Source organism: Eptatretus burgeri, chromosome 2, assembly GCF_056783735.1.
Source record: "Eptatretus burgeri isolate ZD-2024b chromosome 2, Ebu_testis_v1, whole genome shotgun sequence".
Taxonomy (NCBI): domain Eukaryota; kingdom Metazoa; phylum Chordata; class Myxini; order Myxiniformes; family Myxinidae; genus Eptatretus; species Eptatretus burgeri.
In genome coordinates this window covers 46599126-46616625 of record NC_140962.1, presented here as the reverse complement: position 1 = coordinate 46616625, position 17500 = coordinate 46599126, and the positions used below count along the sequence as shown (strand labels likewise).

The following is a 17500-nucleotide window of genomic DNA, read 5'->3' as shown; positions in this document are numbered from 1 at the left end:
TTCTCACTTTGTCTCCAAACCGTCCTACCTGCACTGTCCCTCTAATATACCCATTTCTAATCCTGTCCATCCTCATCACTCCCAACGAGAATCGCAGCATCTTTAACTCTGTCACCTCCAGCTCCGCTTCTTGTCTTTTTGTCAGCGCCACCACCTTCAAACCATACAATATCTATAGCTTTTCTCACTACCATCTTGTATACTTTCCCTTTCACTCTTGCAGATACCCTTCTATCACAAATCACTCCTAAAGCTCTTCTCCACCCACTCCATCCTGCCTGCACTATCTTCTGCACTTCTCGACCACACTCTCCGTTACTTTGGACAGTTGATCCTAAGTATTTAAACCCATCCACCTTCACCACCTCAACTCCTTGCAACCGCACCATTCCGCCACCCTCCCTCTCATTTATGCACATGTACTCCATCTTACTCCTTCTGACTTTCATTCCTCTTCTCTGCAGTGCATACCTCCACCTATCGCGGCTCACCTCAGCCTGCTCGCCACTCTCACTACAGATCACGATGTCATCCGCGAACATCATAGTCCATGGAGACTCCTGTCTGATCTCGTCTGTCAACCTGTCCATCACCATTGCAAACAGGAAAGGGCTCAAAGCTGATCCTTGATGCAATCACACCTCTACCTTAAACCGATCCGTCATTCCTACCGCACACCTCACCGCTGTCACACTGTCCTCATACATATCCTGCACCACCCTCACATACTTCTCTACCACTCCTGACTTCCTCATACAATACCACAACTCCTCTCTTGGCATCCTGTCATAAGCTTTCTCAAAATCCACAAACACACAATGCAACTCCTTCTGGCCTTCCCTATACTTCTCCATCAACGCTCTCAAAGCAAACTTCGCATCTGTAGTGCTATTTCCTGACATAAAAGCATATTGCTGCTCACAAATCATCACCTCTCCTCTCAACCTAACTTCCACTACTCTTTTCCATAACTTAATGGTGTGGCTTATCAACTCTATACCTCTGTAAATACCACAGCTCTGCACATCACCCTTATTATTAAAAATCGGTACCAGTACACTTGATCTCCACTTCTCAGGCATCCTCTCACTTTCCAAGATTTAATTAAACAATCTAGTTAAAAACTCCACTTCCATCTCTCCAAAGCATTTCCATGCCTCCACTGGTATATCATCTGGGCCAACCGCCTTTACACTCTTCATCCTCTTCATAGCTCTCCTCACTTCATCCTTACTAATCCACCGCACTTCCTGATTCTCTCTCTCTCTCTCTCTCTCTCTCTCTCTCTCTCTCTCTCTCTCTCTCTCTCTCTCTCTCTCTCTCTCTCTCTCGTTGTCTCTCTCTCGTTGTCTCTCTCTCTCTCGTTGTCTCTCTCTCTCTCGTTGTCTCTCTCTCTCTCGTTGTCTCTCTCTCTCTCGTTGTCTCTCTCTCTCTCTCTCGTTGTCTCTCTCTCTCTCGTTGTCTCTCTCTCTCTCGTTGTCTCTCTCTCTCTCGTTGTCTCTCTCTCTCTCGTTGTCTCTCTCTCTCTCGTTGTCTCTCTCTCTCTCGTTGTCTCTCTCTCTCTCGTTGTCTCTCTCTCTCTCGTTGTCTCTCTCTCTCTCGTTGTCTCTCTCTCTCGTTGTCTCTCTCTCTCTCGTTGTCTCTCTCTCTCTCGTTGTCTCTCTCTCTCTCGTTGTCTCTCTCTCTCTCGTTGTCTCTCTCTCTCTCGTTGTCTCTCTCTCTCTCGTTGTCTCTCTCTCTCTCGTTGTCTCTCTCTCTCTCGCTCTCTCGTTCTCTCGCTCTCTCGTTCTCTCTCTCTCGCTCTCTCTCTCTCTCTCGCTCTCTCTCTCATTTTTCTTCATTCATCAGCTCCTCAAAGTACTCCATCCACTTTCTCAATACACTCTCCTCGCTTGTCAGCACATTTCCATCTGCATCCTTTATCACCCTAACCTGCAGCACATCCTTCCCAGCTCTGTCCCCCTGTCTAGCCAATCGGTACAAATCCTTTTCCCCTTCCTTTGTATCCAACTTCTCATACAGCTCACCATATGCCTTTTTCTTTGCCTTCGCCACCTCTGTCTTCACCATGTGCCACCACTCATTGTACTCCTGTATACTTTCTTCATCTCTCTGGCTATCCTAATTATTTTTCGCCAACCCCTTCTTCCTTGTACTTTCCTGTACTTCCTCGTTCCACCACAAAGTCTCCTTGTATTCCTTCCTCTGTGCAGATGTCACACCAAGTACCTTCCGAGCTATGTCCCTTGCCACTTTTGCAGTAGTTGCCCAGTCGTCTCACACCTCTTTACCACCATCCATCACCTGTCTCACCTCCTCCCTGAATTTCACGCAACAGTCTTCCTCCTTCAACTTCCACCATCTGGTCCTTGGTTCAGCCCTCACTCTTCCTCAACCTCACCACCAAAATCATCCAACAAACCACTATCCGATGCTGTCTCGCTACACTCTCCCCTGCCACCACCTTACAGTCTCTAATCTCTTTCAGGTTGCATCTCCTGCTTAAGACGTAGTCCACCTGTGTGCACCTTCCTCCACTCTTGGACGTCACCCTGTGCTCCTCCTTAATATACGTATTTACCACTGCCATTTCCATTCTTTTTGCAAAATCCACCACCATCTGCCCTTCCACATTCCTCTTGTTGAGACTGTACCAACCCATCACCTCCTCATCCTCTTTATTCCCTTCTCCAACATGCCCATTGAAATCTGCTCCAATCACCACTCTCTCTTCCTTGGATACACTCTCAACCACTTCATCTAACTCACTCCAGAAATCTTCTTTCTCCTCCATCTCACATCGCACTTGCAGGGCATATGCACTGATGACATTCATAATCACCCTTTCCATTTCCAACTTCACACTCATCACTCGTTCAGACACTCTCCTCACCTCCAATACCCTCTTAACATAATCCTCCTTCAGGATTACCGCTACACCATTTCTCCCATCCACACCATGGTAGAACAGTTTGAAACCACCTCTGATGCTCCTAGTCTTACACCCCATCCACTTGGTCTCTTGTACACATAGTATGTCTACTTTTCTCCTCTCTATCATATCAGCCAACTCTCGCCATTTGCCAGTCATAGTACCAACATTCAAAGTTCCAACTCTCCTCCACACTTCTCCCCTTCCTCCTCTCCCACTGCCTCTGGACATGCCTCCCCCCTCTCCTCCTCCTTCGCCTAGCAGTAACATAGTTTCCACCGGTACCCTGCTAGCCAACAGTACCGGTGGCGGTCGTTGGTAACCTGGGCCTCGACTGATCCGGTTTATGATCCGCATATTGATTTGGCACAGGTTTTACGCCGGATGCCCTTCCTGACGCAACCCTCCCCATTTATCCGGGCTTGGGACTGGCACTGAGAGTGCGCTAACTTGTGCAACCACAGTGGCTGGGTTCGGCTCTTCCTTTCATCGTGAAGCAGAATTATCCAAGTGTCAGATTGTTCACCCACTAACAGAGAACGTGAGCTAAGATTAGACCATCGTGAGACAGGTTAGTTTTACCCGACTGGTGCTTTTGTCACTGGGACAGCAACCCCGTTCAGTACAAGAGGAACCGCAGGTTCAGATACTTGGCGTCTGCATCTGGCTGAGCATCCAGTGGTGCGAAGCTATCATCTGAGGGATTATGGCTGAACGCCTCCAAGTCAGAATCCCTCCTTGGACATGACGATACTGTTGTGCAAGGGGCTTCGGCTGGGACAGCATATGTTTTATGAGCTGGTGCACATGATGGTATACATATGCACATAGTTTTGTTTCACGATTTGATCAATTATGGCCGACTGGTCACCATTTTAGTTGTAAAAACCCGATGCTGAACACTTCCTCAACCATTTCTCAGAAATGCCTTTACCAATTTTGTTCAAACTTGGCACACAGATAAAGAATGATTGCTTACATACGCACGTCATTTTTTTCGAGATCAGATCCACGATGGCTGACTGGTGGCCATTTCGTTACTTAAACATATCTCCAACCATTTTTCGGACTTGCATGGTCCGATTTTGTTCAAATTTGACACAAGCGCAGTACATGATGGCATACACGTGCACCTCACTTTATTTTGCGATCTCATCAAAGATGGCCGACTGGTAGACTGGCATTCATTTCAGTTGTAAAAATACCCAGTATTGAACATGTCCTCAACCATTTCTTGGACATGCATTTACAGATCTTGTTCTATTTTTTTTCATCCCTAAATCATGAAGCATTTTTCGTGGAAAAAAAAAAATCTGATTACCCTTCCATTTCACTCCAACCACTTTTAATACATTTTATAAAAACTGATCGGACATTTTGAACTGAACTGAATTGTCTATTTTCTACAGTTATAGAATTTCTTTCATACATCAATAAATATTATTAAATGGTGTACTATTTGTGTAATTCAGTGTGTCTCCTATAATATATGAACATTGAATCCATTCTGCGCAAAATTTGAATTCCCAATCAAAAAAGTCATACATGTCACGTGACCAACTATCTTACACAATATAACTAGATGACCCACATCATTAATATTCATGACCAAATAACCCAATCGTATGCAATCTTCCATGTCACATGACCACTCAAGTCAGTTGTGCATGCACATGCAATTTGTAAATATGGGCAAACTCTATACAGCAAAATTAATATAATCACGTGGGGGGCTATGATGTTTTCTGCCTTTTTCTTCTTGTTACAGTACGGCGACATCGCGCTGTTATATAATTGGCTATTCTGTCCTGTGTCTTCTGTCACACTTATGGCCGCATACATCCCTTTTATCTGAGGGCTATAAATAGAAATTTGTCTGTCACAACTCTTCCCATCATGCATGCTAATGTCTACATTTAAATTTTATAACTGCAAAATTGTTTCATCATTCTTAACCTAGACTTTTACTGCCCCCAGCCGCGCGATATCAAAGTATTCGCTTCTTGTTTATGTTATTATTTTTATAATTCTTATTATTTTATTTTCCATGATGCAAGAATTGGTGGCCTGAGGAAAATGACCTACCTGGAAAAGAGCTGGAAAGCAGGAGTAGACAATTCAGGTAAGATCAGTTTTTGAGTACGAGGGCATTCTGTTATCGTCAGGACCAGTAGCAGTGCAGGAGCAAATAAGGAAATAAGGAGATCATTAAAGTCCTATGAACACGATTTTGGATGTTGACAAAAAAATGCAATTGCCATGTGGGCACAGGTAATAGGAAGACAGCCCCTTTTCAACTTGCACACCACTTTACAACTATGGGGAGTGCAATCCTGGAACAATCCGTGTTTTGTGTCCCAGTTAAACACAACTCGGCTCAGCTGCTTTTCATCACAAAATATCATAAAATCGAACAGCTATTTATTGACTTCCAGAAATTCCATCTGGTGATGCAGGAGGTTTGAATGCATGTTAAACTAGAATGGCCACTTGATCGAGCGCATACCTCCACTTGGCTGATTGGTTTACGTTTTGTCTCTCTCTCTCTCTCTCTCTCTCTCTCTCTCTCTCTCTCTCTCTCTCTCTCTCCTCTCTCCTCTCTCTCCTCTCTCTCCTCTCTCTCTCCTCTCTCTCTCTCTCTCTCTCTCTCTCTCTCCTCTCTCTCTCTCTCTCTCTCTCTCTCTCTCTCTCTCTCTCTCTCTCTCTCTCTCCCTCTCTCTCCTCTCTCTCCTCTCTCTCCTCTCTCTCCTCTCTCTCTCTCTCTCTCTCTCTCTCTCTCTCTCTCTCTCTCTCTCTCTCTCTCTCTCTCTCTCTCCTCTCTCTCTCTCTCTCTCTCTCTCTCTCCTCTCTCTCTCTCTCTCTCTCCTCTCTCTCCTCTCTCTCTCCTCTCTCTCTCTCCTCTCTCTCCTCTCTCCTCTCTCTCTCCTCTCTCTCCTCTCTCCTCTCTCTCTCCTCTCTCTCTCTCTCCTCTCTCTCTCCTCTCTCTCTCTCCTCTCTCTCTCTCCTCTCTCTCTCTCCTCTCTCTCTCTCCTCTCTCTCTCTCCTCTCTCTCTCTCCTCTCTCTCTCTCTCTCTCTCCTCTCTCTCCTCTCTCTCTCTCTCTCTCTCTCTCTCTCCTCTCTCTCTCCTCTCTCTCTCTCTCTCTCTCTCCTCTCTCTCCTCTCTCTCTCCTCTCTCTCTCCTCTCTCTCTCCTCTCTCTCCTCTCTCTCCTCTCTCTCCTCTCTCTCTCCCTCTCTCTCCTCTCTCTCTCCCTCTCTCTCTCCTCTCTCTCCTCTCTCTCCTCTCTCTCTCTCTCTCTCTCTCTCTCTCTCTCTCTCCTCTCTCTCTCCTCTTTCTCCTCTCTCTCCTCTCGCTCCTCTCTCTCCTCTCTCTCCTCTCTCTCCTCTCTCTCCTCTCTCTCCTCTCTCTCCTCTCTTCTCCTCTCTTCTCTCTCATGCATCCTGTGGCTGCTGGTTGCATCATTGGTTGGGATGCGACTATGCCGCTGATGCAGTGTCCCCCTTACCAGTACACTGGTACTCATTTTGCCGACCTCGGAAGGATGACAGGCTGAGTCAACCTTCTAATGTATTAATTCAGCAGCCAACGGGGATTGAACTCAGGACCCTTAGGCCGGGGCCAGTGGCACCTACCTTGCACTCTCCTGCGAAAAATTTTCACTGATACCACAGTGTTCCTATATATCCCAAGTATCAGAAAAAAGATGTTCGTAGAAATATAACTCATTTTCACTATGCTTTATTATGCTGTTTCCATTTTTGCATGTAATTAAGCTATCCAAACATTATTCTACATCTCTGACAACAAAGGGAATATTATTCACCTGATTCCTTGACCCTCCAAACATATGTGTAGATTCCTCATTTACAAATTTCCATGTACCAGAAGTTGAGATATTTATAAAAATGAGAATTTCCATAATGGCGGATTCTAATTCGCATATCAATGCATTTAAAATTATTTCCACTATTTTTACTCAAACAGAAAATAGTTATTTTTCCCTTAAACACCAACAGCCATCATAAGTCGCAGTTATGTATTATATCAGGCCCAGGTAATTAATTCTATTGATTAATCTGATTTCGCATGATTTTCGAACGATTCATTTTGCTTTGTATTTTATGCGAATTAGCCTACTTTAAAAAATTCAAAAATTTTAATATTTTTTTTGCCAACCTGGCTTGTATCTGGTAACACTTAAGTCATGTTTTTTGACAAAAAACTGACGTGTAGTAATTACAAGGAAAGAAAATGGAAATTCTTGCATTTTTGTGGGAATTATTGTCTTTAAGTCAAATTTAATTAATATGCATATTAGCTAATTAGCATAAACAAAATATATTTTAATACGTAAATGTATAAGCTTTAATTTGACACCAATTTTGTGATTTTATGTTTATATTTTACAGATATTGACATTTTGCCAATCTTTGTGAGATTCGTCTATTTTTGATTGGTTGCCATGGAAACAGCTTCATAAAGCATAGTCCAAATGAGTTATTTTTCTTGGAACATGTTTTTTTCTGATACTTGGGATATATATATATATATATATATATATATATATATATATATATATATATATATATATATATATATATACAATATGTGAAAAATTGTCGCTGGGGGGGGGGGGGGAGGGTGCAAGGTAGGTCCCACTGGCCCCGGCCTATAAAGCATAGTGCAAATGAGTTATTTTTCTGGGAACATCTTTTTTCTGATACGTGGGATATATATATGAACACTGTGGTATCAGTGAAAAATTATCGCAAGGTAGGTCCCACTGGCCCCCGGCCTACCTTGGATCCCAAGCTGCCACCCTAACCACGAAGCCAACACCAGGCTATTTGTATCCCAATGATAGGCCTGCTCTGGATTCGGACCTGAACTCGGACCTGAACTAATATTTAATCGGCTTGTTATTGTCACCGAACCAACTCATCCACCAAGTTTCGGCCGAATCCATCCATAACTATCTCAGATATCATGTTATATATCGTTTTAGCTCTATCACTCAATGGTGAAGAATCACTTAAAATATTCTCGGATCCAGATGCGGATTCAGAGCTTCACCAAAAATCTAATCATTTCACCCTTGTCACATACTCAAGGAGGAGGAGGAGGAGATTGGGACCATACTCTGCAGAGCGTTGGTGCTGCCTACGCAGTCTCCTTGGCTATTGGGCACAATCCTGGACGGGTCACCACTCCGACACAGACATACCCAAGGTTTCCACCAAATTTTGTCCAAATCCATCCACAACTTTTTGAGATGTTTTGTTCACAAATAAACAAACAAACAAACAAACAAACAAACAAACAAACAAACAGACAGAGAGATAGGGGTGAAAACATCACCTCCATCCACCTTCGGTTCCCATCATGTGCTTCCTTTTTGGCTGCTGGTTGCATCATTGGTTAGGGGCGCAGCTATGCTGCTGATGCAGTGCTCCAATTACCAGTATATTGGTGCTCATTTCGCCGACCTCGGAAGAATGACAGGCTGAGTCAACCCCCTGGTGTTGTAATAAAAATGACCGTTTTTACAGCCATTTTTCCCTGCTGTGCAGGGGTTGGGCTTTTTCTTGAGGCAATGTTTTATGGCCGGATGCCCTTCCTGACGCCAACCCTGGTCGCCTCTTACGACACACAGGGATATGGTACACCTATTCTAACCGGGGCATACACCGGGACCAGTACACTGGTACTCATTTCGACGACCTTGGAAGGATGACAGGCTGAGTCAACCCCCTGGTGTTAATTCAGCAGCAAACGGGGCTTGAACTCAGGACCCTGGGATCCCAAGCCACCACCCTAACCACTAAGCCAACACCAGGCTGTCTCCACCGTTGGTGGCAGAGCTAATTAGTCAAAATGGAAGAAGCATTGTGCTGTGTTCTCATTGTTGAATGTTTCTTCATTCCAAGGAGACTTTCGATAAAAACCACCAATTGGTGCAGTATAAGCATGACATCAAGGTGTCCAGTTTTGAATAAGGTATAAAGAAAAATTGCTTGTTTATGAGGTTTTCTCTGGATTAAAAGATAATTATTTTTGTTTCTCCTCTAAGGTAAATAAAACAAACACATAACTTATGAATTACGTTACATCACTGCAAAGACAATTCCACATTCTACAGTAGCTCCTTCACGATCCTCGGCATTGTATACAAAAGTCATTTTTTTTGGCCCAGAATACCTTTCAGCCAGACCAGCAAGTGCAGCTTTCCATCAATTCAAAGACTATTGCACAATCTAAGTAGCTCCAGGCTGGAGGAATGGCTTGGAGGTATGTACACCTGCCTCTAAGATGTATAGCCTGGTTTCAAATCTTATCCGTTACAAACTTTTCATCCTGGTATTTCACAGGTCAGGTGATTCTTCATCATGTGTGCAGGCCCACAGATGGATGTGAAAATAGGGCGATGAAAAACAAAGGTCCTTTGTTTGAGCCAGACTTGGATACCTTTCAGCCAGACTGGGAAGCTGCACGATAATGACCTTCCTGAACACGTGAAGAATAAAGCTGGTTGGTAAGAGATTAGCTTCAGATCTTTGATAGCTCACATAGGCCTGGACCAAGTGGATGCAACGATGTAACACAAACACGTTTTAGTTAGTGTTGCCACCTACTGGTGGAAATACAGTTGGGAAATGTCTAATATTTGCATGTTCAGTGGTGAAAGGGCAAATCAAGTACACCATATGTATTTTATAGGACATAGATTCCAACCACAAGTGGATGAAACCAGAGAGATCTTGCAGAAACAATTGTGACAATAACTGGATTCCGCATTCACTTTATACAGTGTATCGGAATCATTATTGATTCCGCATACAATCATCAATGTTGCATTATTCATTGAAAAAATAATTCCAGTTAAATGTGATTTTATTGTTTCATTTAAGTAATCAAAATATTCAAAGTACAATGCATTATATTTATAATGGATTGCAGTAGTACTTCAAATGTAGTGATAGCAGGGGGATAGAAATGGTCAATCAAAAGATATTGACTGTACACTTTATTTATAATATATATATATGTATATATATATATATATATATATTTTCCCATCTTTCCGAGTCAATTCCTGTAGCTTGAACATGAAGATTTATGTATTGGGAATGTAAATAAAAGAATGCAAACTAAGCTGAGTGTCTTGCTTGGCCAGTCACTCTCACATCGCAGCAGGTTGGTGGCCATCTTTGTATTTTCCACCTCCTTTTTGGTTTTGCACCTTCTGTCTTCTCTTGACTCTGTCCTCAGATTTTGGCAGGGTGCACATAGTGCCAGTAACCCTCTTCTTGTTAAACTCCCAAAATCTGTACCTCTGTTCTCTCGCCTGTGGAAACAACTTCCAGTCTATTCAGTCCCATTCTTCCCTCCAGGGCTTCAAGACTGCTGTTCAGCATGACCTCAGGTCACCCCTCCCAACCCCATCCACACTCATGATCTCTTCAACACCAACTGACCCCATTCCCAAGCTCTCCCTTTTTCCAGGTTATTATGATTTTTTTTTCTGCCTCCCTCTCTCTCATTTTTTGTTTGTTCGTTGTGGATTGTTTTTTTTTCGTTTTCTGTTTTATCCCCACTTTCCCCTCCTTCTTGCTGTGTTTCACTCAGCCTGTGTGCAGCTTGTTCACCTCCTTGTGTCCTTCTCCTCCTCCCCTTGATCTCACTCTCACATCTACTCTGCTGTTCGTTTTTTCCTTTTTCCATTTTTCCCCTTCCATTCTGCTCTAGCTCTTCCACGAGCCTCGATCACGTATACAAAAAATGTTACTCTTGCAAGCTGATCGCCTTTGTTGAAAAGCATGAACAGATAAAAAGTGAACGCATTTAGCAACCGACCATTACATGTTTGTGTGTGTGCTTGTATCTCGTAACAATGTGATCACGTTTCTTCATTATGAAATATTAGCAGGCGTATCTGGAATTGTTCTAATCATTTTGAAGAAATAGCATTATCTTTGTTTTTTCTGTTTTTTTTTTGTGCGGTCCTAGAATTGCACTTCCATACACCCACGAAGGAATGGGGTCGGAGATCATTTAATGTTATCTTTCACATCGCTACAAAGGCTTGGGCAGTATCGAATGATAAAAAAAATCCAACTTTTTTACAGTATCTGTGATTCATTACTTTATGATTGGTTCTCAACTCTCCGTAGAGCTTAAACATCCAGAGAGAGGCCTTTACAAAAGAAGAACATTCAACCTCAACATTACTGACCCTGCAATTGTAGCTTCAGAGCTACTCGCTGAACATCATTCACCATATCCTGATAGAACGATAATACTGTGACGACAAGGGACGAGCTAATGCTGCAAACCTGGGACCTGAAATTTGGGCTTTGACTAGGGTACTCTCACAAAGTAGCATGCTTTTGTGGATGGTTAAATAATTTGCCACTGTTCCCTCTTTATATGCAATGTTTGTTTATGTTGATGACATAAATCCATGGTTATTCTGTAGTTTTGAGTGCACATAGAGAGGGTTCAGTGTTGGGCTCAGATAGATTGGTCCCAGAGCGAGCTATAATAAGCTATGAGAAACGTTTGAAGGAGACAGGACTTTATACATTGGAAACGAGACAATTGTGAGGGGATCTGGTGGAGATGTTTAAGATAATGAAGGGTGTGGACAAGATAAGTGAAGTGGAGTTTCGCAGCAGAATGGATAATGACAGGACAAGGGGGTATAGCATAAGGGTAAATATGATGAGAGGTTGGACAGTTTTAAGGCAGGAGTCATTCAGTCAGAGAGTGGTTACTGCATGGAATGGTCTCCCCAGAAAGGTCGTGGCAGTGGTGACGGGAGATACGTTTGAATGGGAATTTGATTGGTACATGGATGTATTAGAGATAGAGGGGTATGGGGATGTTGATTGGACTTGAACATAACTTGTGTGTGGATGGCTGATGGAAGTGGGATTTGTGGGGTTGGCACAGTTCAGGCATGATTGGCTGAATGGCCTCCTGCGCCAAAGTTCCTTGTTTGTATCCGTCACCTCATACACTGTGTGGTGGGACTTGGAGTCCATCGCCATTTTGCTCAGCCAGTACACGCTGTCTCAATCTTACCTCTTTGCACTCCCAAAATCCAGTGTCAAAGGGGCTCACAACACCTGGCTGTAAATTCCAGTTCAATTTTATACAGTGGTGTTGCCTCCATTATTTCCCTCATCGACACTATTACGAAAAACAGCTTGGGGTCTTTAACGTCGACAACCAAGTGTCAGAAAACAGGACAGCAGGCTAAATGTCCTCTTCGGAACGACAATGTATCCTTTGATTCAACATACTATCTGCAGAAAATCACGAGAGAACTTGTCGGCAGATCGTATTATTTTATATGCCTGGTGTTGGCTTAATGGTTAGGGTGGTGGCCTTGGGATCCTAGAATCCTGAGTTCAAATCCCCCTTGGCTGTTGACTTAATACCAGGTGGGATTGACTCTGCCTGTCATCCTTCTGAGGTTGGCAAAATGAGTGCCAGTTTGTTGGTATCCTGTGTTGGAGTGGTGACTCATCCAGGATTGTGCCCAATAGCTAAGGAGACTGCTTAGGCAGCACCAACACTCTGCACAGAGTATGGTCCTCATGGATGGATGGATATTATTTTGGGATTTCAACCCAGGCTGGACAGCTTTAGGGAGAGCATGCTTTCACCCTGAGGTATCCTGCTGATGTCGTGTTATTGCAGCAACAATTTGGACAACATTAAATAGTGGAGATAGATGAGTCCTGATACAAGGAACATTTACATTACATATTTCTTGTGCACAAACTGTACTTACGAGTGCTTGCTTTCACTGGCTCTTGGCAAAAGTTTTATGGAATATTTGTTTTCTCTTTCCTATCATCATTTGGGCATGTTTTCTGGAGAGCCTATTTATTTCTTCAAAACATGCAAAGTGGAAGAGAATCGGCACCGTTTTATCCCTGCAGGGGGAAATGTTGGTTCTTTTTGGTTCACCCCGCTTGTGTGCGTTTTCACAGCTGAATTTTCTTTATTTTGAGTGGAGAGCTAGTTCATGGGCAGTAGAATACACACAATTCCTGATGGTAGATTTTTGTAAAGATCAATCAGCACCAAAATTTACTGCACATATATGTAAGCAGCAAAAGCTCAAAGATTACTGAACTCTGCAATAATAGCTTAGAACCAGTATCTGATGCTTTTTCCTACATACATCCAATCCTTCCTTCTTCAATCACTTCCAATGTTCTTGACATCATGATCCTTCATAACATGTGCACATGCATAAGGTGAGACATGATTATTAATTTGTCTTTATTGTGTTGAAAGAGAATTTCTCAAATGCAGCAGATTTCACCACTCAGAAATTTCAGACACAGTAATAAATTCTCTCCATTTCGGCTGTGCTGTGTTTCTGTAGCAACAATAGAATAACATAACCACATCCCAGCAACGGAAGAAAAAAACATCTTATGGAACACGAAGACAACACAGAATGATCAAGTAAAACATAGACAGTCAATCACACTAAACAGTCTGACAGTATTGTTTTTTTTTTCGATTTTTCGATTCAACAACCTCACAAGTATAGACCAATAACATGTCGACCAACAACATAAAACTTCTGATGGCAATCTTCACAGAAATGTGCGTACCTTATGTGCATCATTCAATGTAAAATTTACATGTAATCATACTGTTGTGGGCCGGGGGTAGGTAGCGAGAATGACCACGAGGTGGGGAAAGCTTACGTCGTCTCCCACCAAACTCCCCGGAATTGTAGGCCATCGCTCGGATAACTCCGAGCCGGCGGGTCGTTTAACCAACCGTGGTCGCCAATATTTCAACCGTGTAGCATAGGATATATTCGTCTACAACCAATTTACCTAATTAACTACGCAATTTCGACTACTGGGGAAACCACGCCCTCGGCACGTCTTGCTTGAACCGGGTCACTCTACCGAATGCGGTAGAGTTCCAACTACCGACTACCAACTCCGGTTCGGGTGCAGCCGAGCGGAAACTGCCAAAGCCGTGCCGGCTGGAATGAACGAATTAATTATCGGGGATAAAACCCCGCCGAAACTCAGATCCATACCATGCTGGACCAATTCAAGAAGGGACGGAAACGAACTGGGAACATTTCTAACAAGTTTTATTTGCAGTAAATGAAGACACAAAGCAAGACTTAACGCGAATATGCAAGAAGTATTTGCAATGATCCAAAAACACTTATTCAGTTCTACTTAAAGACGGGCCCACACGCAGACACACACACACAAATGAAAATAAACCCAGAGTTCTTTGTTGGACCCTCGCAGCTGAGGAGAGAGACAAGCTGGGGGTCAGAGTTCGGTTGGGTACCTGGCCGTCGGAGAAAGGGGGTACTCCGTGCTGCGGCACCTGACAATGGTCGGTGGTTTGGTCCCCGGTCACAGGTGTGGGACTCCAGGTTTGTGGCGGAGCTTGGGTGGTGTCGCGGGGTCCACGGAGGGGGGGTCGGAGTCGCCCTTTCCTTCCTTGTAGAGGGCCAGCAGAGACACGTTCGCCGCCTCGATGACCTTCATAACAGCAAAAAACCCTTTTGTGACAGCAACAACCCTCCCAAACTCTCCACAAAAGACCCACCAAAAAGACTGGAATTTTTGGACCTCCCTCAGCGGGGAGGGCCTTGGTGAACACACCTCGCTGTCCGCCTTTGATTGGACAGGGTCCCACGGCATACCTTTCCGGGGCGGGGTTTTGGCCTTGTTTGGAGAAAGCTGATCCTCCCTTCGCGCGTGTTCGAGAAAGGTCATGGTGGTGAAACTGCCTCGAACATCCTCGGGAATCCGTCTCAGGTAAAGGTGCGCTGTGGCCCGCGAACCGAGGACTGCAAGCGCGATGGTACCGTGGATCGTAATGGGCTGAGAGTTCATGCAGATGGGATGGTTGTTCGATGGCTTGTTAAATGTAATAACCTAACTAAAAGAAATCGCAACGCAGGCCTTTGATTCTCCCACTAGACAAAAGGAAGGGGATCTGACTACACACATACTTAACGACATAATTGACTTTTGGGACATCTGTATGTTGAATGCTTATGACTTCCAGATCTGTAACACTACCCCCCTCCCTTTTTATAGACTCGACCCGAGTCGTTAATATTCGTGTGGCATGCAGGTGTAGGTTTTCCCCCAGTATGTTTTACCTATGGATCCCTGAGTGCGACATTTTGAATACATGTCCCAAAAATAAATAACCTAGTGCATTGCGTAACTAAACGAGCAGACTCACTCGGACAACGTAACTACATTGCCAGCGCTAAACAAACAACAGGTGGGTTAAAATTACGTACAGTCCTAATATTTACACGACCATGGCTCAGGACCTGTGACTTGAGGAGAGAAAACACAGCAAAGTTAACATTTGTGGGTGAGTGCACAGCAGGCATTGATGGTCAGACGTCTTTAGGGCTTTCAAAGGTCCCTTGATTGTCGTTGAATTCTTCTTCTTTTTTTCTTTTTGTTCCTGGCTGCTGAAGGCAATCACCCAAACACGGCAGGCCATACGCCATCTCACAGGCCATTTGAACTGGCCTTTATGCAACAAGTTCTCCGGGCTGCTCAGTGCAGTCCCCGGTCCATTTGAACTGGTCTTCATGCAACAACAAGGAGATATCCGGGCTGCTCAAATGCAGTCCACGGGAATGCGGTTGCCTGCAGGGCAGTCCTTGCAAAACATGTTCAGAGATGGTCCTGGAGCACATGGTGAAGGTTGTGACATGGGAATGCAAACAAAGGCATGGCAGGTCTGGACGCAAGGCAAAGGCAGGCAATGCATGGCAAACGCAGACCAGGCAAGATGCAGTACAAGAGGAGGTCGTCACATGAAGCTGGCCAGCCTCGGTCTGGTGTCTTGAGGTTGTGGAGGGAGTGTGGTGGCGTCGGCCGGTCTGAAAACGGGCTCGGACCTACCCTACGGTCTCCCCCCAACCTATCGCCTTTGCTTGTCCTTGTCCATACCCACCCCCAATTAGCTTGCAACAGAAAAAATCGAAATTTAGACTTTTTTTATTAATTACTTATTTATTTATTTATTTATTTTTTTATAATTACATGTGTCCCAAGCCCCTTTATTGTCTTTGTCCGGCTAACCTGTCCAAACTGTCTATCCCCAATCCCTAAGATCCTTTTTGAGGGGATTGAGGAAGAGACGAGTGTATCTGTCTCGAGGCCCAATGCAACCTCAGAACAACTCCCTCAGATTTCAGCAATTTCCTATGATGGGTCCAGCGGCCTACAAACAGCGAAGGGATGGATGGTGCGAAGGGGTCCACGTTTCCTATCTATCCTAGTATTTATTGAACGTTAATCTATCCCCGGGGCTTTTCAACACGCCTGTCTCGTTAAACTATCGGTTCCAGCAACCACGATTCCTGTTGCCTGTTTGGTGTTTGTTATTAATTTGGGCCTGGCCCACAAATTTTCTCTCATGCTCTTGCACAATTCCGTGGCTGGGCAGCGTGGCTCCATTGGCAGGGATACCCATCTGCCGAACTCGAACTACGGTACCTCCGGGTTGCTGAGGGTGTCTCTGAGCCTACCTACTCCTTATGAATGCCCTTCCTGGCATCTTCCCCGTCGATGCCCACGTGGCATTTTGGTGCCCGTTTTTGTGGGCTGCCCGTGCCCATGACACTAACTCGGTCCCTTGGACCGGTGGCCAACTCTGGCCGACTATTTTGGTGCCCGGGGGGGGGGGGGTGCCTTCCACTCAGTGCGCACATTTCAACAGCCACGCTCCCAGCCGATCAATAGACTCCTGCACCCTACAAAAAAGGTTTCGTGCCTTCATTCAACACCAACAACAAAACGACATCCGATTGGTTAATTTAACTAACCCACGAACGAACATTACACTAACCCCAAGTTCCCTTGGGTGGAATTCACTCCTCCCCCCAATCATTCGTTCGCACCATGCATTCCACATTCACTCCACTCACACTCGGGCCCGTTGACCCACGTTCACTCATGTTTCTTTCTTCTCTTTTTATTTTTTTTGCAACACATTCTAACAACTACGTCCCCCTAACTAATTCGTGTTCCCCATCATCCCTTACTCTAATGCACGTTCCATTTAATTATACTTCGCTAATCTATGTCCCCACTACACATACCATGTCTGTCCAAGTCTCCAATCCATTTCTAACTCCCGAACTCGTGTTACCAGGCCCCATGGAGGACTACTCATACCCTCACGAGGCTGGTCTATCTAATGCTAAACTCCTCCCCTAAACTAGTGCTCCTTTGCCCACAACATTCTGGCCGGAGTCCGTGTACGCTTAGCAAGGCTTGATAGGCCTTGCATCGCCAGGGTGGCTGTTTGCAATTTGCTCGTCCCTTCCGTTTGGCCGATAATTTAAAGCGTAAACTTACCCTGTTGATCACGCCAAGTGCTCGCTTTCGAGCCATCCACCATATGGAGCACCGTGCGCTATTCACATGGCCTTTGTGCCGCTTGATCCCCGGTGACGTCACTCGCACACAAGCCGCACCTCGAGGCTTGCAACGCAGGCGGGCCCGGCGGTGTCGCCATCGGGACTCT

At 44.7% G+C, this 17500-nt stretch overlaps 1 protein-coding gene across 4 annotated transcripts in view; it reads left to right on the top strand.

Moving 5' to 3' along the window:
- Window positions 1-17500, top strand: part of LOC147031969 (uncharacterized) — a 500872-nt gene that overhangs the window by 5249 nt on the left and 478123 nt on the right. For 3 of the 4 annotated variants that reach the window (XM_085853570.1, XM_085853580.1, XM_085853588.1), the window contains exons 2-3: window positions 4990-5054; window positions 9301-9464. The gene's annotated coding sequence lies outside the window, so the exon portion shown is untranslated. The remainder of the gene's footprint in view (window positions 1-4989; window positions 5055-9300; window positions 9465-17500) is intronic. The other variant, XM_085853597.1, reaches the window with a different exon arrangement.